The following is a 6,960-nucleotide window of genomic DNA, read 5'->3' on the forward strand; positions in this document are numbered from 1 at the left end:
ATTTAAGTTGAAGGCCATAGTACTAATACCTAAAGCAGTAAACCAAATACCTACTACAGGCCAAGCAGCTAAGAAGAAGTGTAAAGAACGAGAGTTGTTGAAACTAGCATATTGAAAGATCAATCGGCCGAAATAACCATGAGCAGCTACAATATTATAAGTTTCTTCCTCTTGCCCGAATCTGTAACCTTCATTAGCAGATTCATTTTCTGTGGTTTCCCTGATCAAACTAGAAGTTACCAAGGAACCATGCATAGCACTAAAAAGAGAGCCGCCGAATACACCAGCTACACCTAACATGTGAAATGGATGCATAAGGATGTTGTGCTCAGCCTGGAATACAATCATAAAGTGGAAAGTACCAGAGATTCCTAGAGGCATACCATCAGAAAAGCTTCCTTGACCAATTGGGTAGATCAAGAAAACAGCAGTAGCCGCTGCAACCGGAGCTAAATATGCAACAGCAATCCAAGGGCGCATACCCAGACGGAAACTAAGTTCCCACTCACGACCCATATAACATGCTACACCAAGTAAAAAGTGTAGAACAATTAGTTCATAAGGACCACCGTTGTATAACCACTCATCAACCGACGCCGCTTCCCATATTGGATAAAAGTGCAACCCTATAGCTGCAGAAGTAGGAATAATGGCACCCGAAATAATATTGTTTCCGTAAAGTAGAGACCCGGAAACAGGTTCACGAATACCATCAATATCTACTGGAGGAGCAGCAATGAAGGCTATAATAAATACGGAAGTTGCAGTCAATAAGGTAGGGATCATCAAAACACCAAACCATCCAATATAAAGACGGTTTTCAGTGCTGGTTATCCAGTTACAGAAGCGACCCCATAGGCTTTCGCTTTCGCGTCTCTCTAAAATTGCAGTCATGGTAAAATCTTGGTTTATTTAATTTAATCATCAGGGACTCCCAAGCACACAAATTCACTAGAAATAGAGAATTGAAAGCTTGTTATTTAACAGTATAACATGTCTTATATGCCCGTGTCAACCAATATCTATTGAGATCGATCAGAATTGGGTGTAAATAACTGAAGCGAATTGAAAAAGAAAATAGAAAATATGATTTCAATAGAAAAAATGGGTTGCCCGGGACTCGAACCCGGAACCAATCGGATGGAGTAGATTATTTCCTTGTTAAAAAAAGAAAAACCCCTCCCCAAACCGTGCTTGCATTTTTCATTGCACACGGCTTTCCCTATGTATAAATTTCAAACTTAGTTCCCCTCCTAGGGGGCTCAAACAAAGTGGAATACTCAATGAATTCAACCCTTACTCCATAAACATTTCAGTAGAAAAATGAATGAATTTTTTTATCTTATCCCCCATTCGTTTAGATAGAATTTCAATTTCATTTAGACAGTCTCATAATCAATCATTCATCGTTGGACAAATTATGGATACAAATAATATCCAAATACCAAACGCGCCCTCTATAGAATCCCCGTGAGATAGAAGAATCCCTTGGTAAGATCAAAGAAAGAACTTTTTCGTCCTCTGTAAAGAATTCTTCTAAAAATTCTGAACCTAATCTTTTCAAAAAAGCACGTACAGTACTTTTGTGTTTACGAGACAAAGTTCTAGCACAATAAAATCGAAGTATATACTTTATTCGATACAAACTTTTTTTTTCGTATCTGTTTTTCGGCCGTTCAAAGTCCTTATCGTATTATATAAATAAAGTAACTAACTATCGGTTCGCCTATTCGATTTCGTTATCGGTATCGCTTCGACGTTCCGTGTCTGTTTACTACTTCCTTTTCCGTTTCAGTACGGCCCGGTTACCTGTATTCTATGAGACTTTTCCGAATGCGCTTACTCTGGTCTTCCACAACACACTGGATATTCTCATTCATGGACGCCAGCTGGAGAGGCTCAACATAGTTTGTTCCCAGATGTCAGTCTGCATAGCATCATCTTCATCTCTTTCATCGCACGTAGGCTCAACATCCAAGACAGCGTAACGAGACCCAAACTATTCTGGTTGGATGAACCAACTTGAGATACAAAAATATTCCATCGCCGGTATAGTGATATAATAATATTAGGCACATCAAGCCTAACTAGGCTTGCTTCTATCTTTATAGATCGGTGTATGACAAAGATATATATTGTCTAACAGCTCCCTCAAGCTGAAGGGGAGGAACTACACGAAGCTTGGACCGAAGAGGAGCGAGCAAACTTAGCAGAAGCGAAAGCCTTGGAGATCTCTTTCGTTGAAGGACCTTTTCCTATCCATTCTCTATCTTTACTCACAGAGACGTTGGTCGACGTCACTTTGTCAGCCTCCGAAAACCTCTTCAACGCTAGTTTTTTTTCTTAGAGTGCCTGATAATCCTGCTGAGCCTAAAGAGAAAGATTCGCCAATCTGCTTAGTGCCATCAACAGAAGCATCCGCATCCACCATGTGCCTTAATAGCATTTCTAATTAGACGGGAATGGAATGCGCTTTCTCTCACTTACTAGTAAAATACCATTCTATCAGGCAGCAATGTAAAGCAGCAGAGGTAGGCAAAAAGGGATTGAAAGTGAACGATGAAACAGAAAATAAATAGAACACAAGTTTTCTTTAATTTACCCTGCGTCTATACTAGACTTGTCTCTAAAGAGCCTGCGCAGATACTCTGCGCTATTTGAGTCTAAAGACACTGAGCCCTACGGGCATTATTCAGCTCTGTCGCCACTTAGACTAACGTCTAAGTCTTCGAACCTGATTCTATTACCTGACTCCGAGGAAGCTAACTCCTATTCTATCTAACACAAGTCCTAATCCCCATCGCTGGAGCACTACAGGCCTAACTTATTATTCGATATAATGAGAAGCATCTTTATTGAACTAGAACCCTTATCTCCCAACTGATCTACCCAGTAATGTGATGAGTTCCAACCTCGAAGGCCCAATCCTTCGTCGTACGGAATGAGTATGACTTGGATACAAGGAAAGAATTCCGGAAAGAGATCTAGCTTCTTGGAGGACCGGTTGCTAGCCCCATCATCATCCCGAGCTTTTCACCGTCGGTCCCATGACTGCACGCGCCCTATGAACTAGCTCTTCCGTGTCCGCCGAACTGTACGATGGAGGGCGTTCAATTCTAGTATTTCATTTTCCCAACCGTAATGTCTCTAGTAGATAGACTCTACAAGGAACCTGGCTCAGAGGAAGAAGGACATTAGTTTTCAGTCTCGAGTCTCTATCCCCTCTCTAGTGCTGCTTAAAAGGCCCGGGTTCCCTACTACCGTGTCATGGCGCTATCTGCCTCGAAACCCTCGGCTTGCTTCGTCTCCTAGTGGTGGTTTCCCGTGGAGCGACCGTGAGTCAGGTTCAGGTGGGAGATAGTACCTCTCCTTCCTCTGCCGGTATTGATGGTACTGGATATGACGGAAATTTCTTTCTTATATAAATCCGTCTCCAACGCGCTAGTAGCTGCCTGCTGAAGGACAGTCAGCCCTACGAAAGTTCTATCCGACCGGCACCGAACGACGCCTAATAGCAGAGGAGCGGTAATGGATCTGACTCGACGCGAGGTTCAAAGTTTCGAGTCTCTTTCGACATCGATAACAGCTTGCCACTATTCTACCTCTGCGATTAACACAGCCAGGGCGATCTGTGTTCCGAGTTTAGGCAGGCTTGCCCCTCGGGAATAGGAATAGGCGGCGGCTTAACACTGTTTTTTTCTTTTCTTCCGATAAAATCAATAATCTACTGTCCTCGAAACGAGTTGATTTTCGCGAGCAATTCAGCATAAATAACAGAAAGACTTGTCAGAATTTTTCGTAGCTGGGTGCTACGCGTCCTCGACTCCATTTGCATTATGTCATGGAGAAGGAGAAAGGGGTTCACCCCCCTTTTTATCCCGAGTGGATCCCTTTCACCTTTATAATATAATGTTCGCCATTTTCTCCATTATCTCATCTTGTCGTATTAACGCGTTCTCAAATGCTATATTTCGGGGGCTTCGGAAATCGATTTAATGATTCCCGCTTTGCCTTAAAAAACTTCCTTTCCAAAAGCATAGCTTTAGCCCTAAAGCCCAACCACATTTAGATTTGAAATAGTAGATTTTGTTCCGAACTCATTACTTTACTGCATTAGGGGTTACTCGCTACGTACTTGGGCTGGGTAAGTAGCATTTCTCCCTTATGGTGTTTACACTTGTAAGAAAGGCAAGCTTCGTCTTTTTCTTTAAAGCTTGCTTGTGCGCCGTTAAAGGAGTTAGGGGCATTGCAGCGACTTCTTTGGTGTCCCCTAGCGGGTAGATAGCATTGTACCCTGATCTTTAGATTTACGCTTGTAAAAAGAATATTAGATCCCCAAACATCAGTTCATTTCTATTTGCTTATAGTGATATAAGAAAGTACTCGAAGAAAAGAGGCCTCACTTCGAAGAAAGAATGAAAGATCAATCAACTTTCATTCAACAAAAGGAGTAAGCGATTCGTCTTCAATTGCACAAAACAAAGCGGATAAGAGTGTGCTTAATGTGTTAGGGCTTTTCTTCTGCCTGCCGTCAAACTGGCCTTGCTTCAACCACTAATAGGAGTATTCCGACTGTACCCATAGTTCCTTAAAGCACTAGAGGAGGCTACTTTCATACCAGTACAGCACTAGCACAGATGCTTTTCATAGCCCGATAGATAGGAACTTCACCCTACCGTAAGGCAGTCTTAAAGACAGACTAGTTCTTTCAGCAGGCGTGCGTGTTCTTCTTTGTCTTTAACCTGTCTGTAAGAACTAATAGTAAGAAAAGACTTCCTTCCTTATGAGGAGATTTCCTTTCAACTCGTGTAAACTCTCAACTACAGAATGAGTACCCGGAAGATTCTATCTTCCCGAATGAGGGACAAGAACTCAGGACAGTCAAGCCTTTATAGCTCCCTCCTACCTCTAACTTTCACACTGACGGAAAAAGAACTTCCGAAAGGCATGGGAAGACGGACTCTTACTAGAAGATGTCCTCTACAGCCTAGCCCGCCCTATTTCGCAAATGGAATCCTGTAAGCCCCATCCCTACGCCTTTTAAGGTCCAAAAGACGTTTATTCCTATATGAAAAAAACCTAATATACATATAGAAAATGAACACATTCACGCACTCCTCCTCCGGGCATATAGGTCAAGTTTCCCGTCTCATTCTCAGACGGTAACCGCTCGAGGACCAAAGATTGTCAGCCTTTTTGGTTTCCCATTGAGTCCTTTACAACTAGCCTACTTACCCAGATTCAAAATGCAACCACAGCCTTCGGATATACATGGATACCGCGATCAGGCGGAGGCCATTACAAGAGTGGTGCCTCGTATCGCCCCCAATCAATGGGAGGTGACGTGCGTATTCCAATCGCCCTTTGCCGCACCAACCTGAAGCCCCCGGGTTTGGCGCATTTCTCAGCCTACGGGACTTATTGTCCACTACAGACCTATCTCAGCTTCAGGGGAAACCCGACGTGTTTCTGTGGTCATCTATGTAATTTCAAAAAGACATAAAAACATAAAGAAGATCTAACACGGGTTCTTATATCTTTTATTAGGTATTTCTTTCTCCTTAATTTATTATGAATAAAGGTACCCTTCTATCTAATATATATATTAAAGGAAAGAGCTCCTTTCTATAATAGGAACTAGCTTCCCCACGACGCATAAAATCCAGATCCAGAAAGATGAAGGGCCGGTGGTGGGAAAAGGCTTGGGTGCTCTTAGTAGCACTCGTATTTATAGTGCTAGCGGTAGGTCCAGCTAGCATGACTTTTTGTGGAGGCTACCCGGAGGGTGAACCAGGGCCCTCCCGCCCCCCACTGCCGGACTTCAATTTCCCGGCGATTCCAGAGTGGGAGCTGGCGCCCGCTACTCCTACTCCTTGTCGAAATGAACATTAATGGAGATGGGACAGTTTGGAAAATGTCTGAAAATGGTGTCATGTTGGAACAAGAAGTGGTCTATGAGTAGAAGCCATAATGCCTGGGGATTGTTGGGACATGTTGAGAAGCAATGCAAAAAGAAGCAATCTCAGCAGCAAGTCTGGAAACCCAAGGTTAAACAACCTGAGGTTCCTGTCAAAACTCCAGAGGTCTCTCATGATGAGGAGATCCATTCTGAAAGAGATCTATGGTTGAGACAAAAATGAAAGTCAATAAGTTCCCTGAAGTTTCTAATAACATCTTTCAAGGGAGCTACAAATTTCTCAATTTTGAAATTGGTAGTTTGGCTTCCTAACTGCTTCCAGGTGGATGTGAGACACATGCATGTCATTCATACTAAGGTCACTCATTTGGCTTTGAGAAAGACCTTTGACTGTTCCTTTGTGTATGCTTCTAATGACCTTTTGGAAAGGAAAAGCCTATGGAGAAAGGTGTGAGTAATGAAAACATATAACAAGTAAGAGAGCTCAGAGAAACAGGGTTTGACTTTCGTTGACTTTCTCTCTAGCATGGCGATTTTGAGTTAGCTGTGGTCTTCTCCAGCTCTCATCTTCACCATGGCCAGGAAGAAGAGGAATTCTACTCCTCTCCGAGCGTATTCTATAACCTCTCCCTTCAAGTAGCAATGTTAATGGTGGAAATGCATCCCAGCTTGATCAGATTCGTGAGTCAACTCGACAGCTATGGCAAGGTGTTCATGAGAAATCCAATCGAACAGTAACCCCTGCTCCTAGGGTCTCTGTGACTCCAGTTGCTACTCCTCAGAGGATTGCAGTGCCTTCTCCTGCACCTGAAGTAGCTTCTGCACAACAGCAACCCCCCACGGAAGGGATTAATCAGTCAATTCCTCCTAATAAGCCACCGGACTCAGGTAATGGTACTGGTGCTTGGTCTAATCTGTTTAAGGGTAGTTTGACTGCTAAGGGTGTTTCTTTGGGATTTGTTGCTGCTAAGATTGTTGATGGTAAAACGGTTGCTCATTTAGATCCGGCACTTCTAACTGTGTCTAACGCCATTATTCAGCAG

The sequence above is a fragment of the Chenopodium quinoa genome, unplaced genomic scaffold (genome assembly GCF_001683475.1).
Source record: "Chenopodium quinoa cultivar QQ74 unplaced genomic scaffold, ASM168347v1, whole genome shotgun sequence".
NCBI lineage: Eukaryota > Viridiplantae > Streptophyta > Magnoliopsida > Caryophyllales > Amaranthaceae > Chenopodium > Chenopodium quinoa.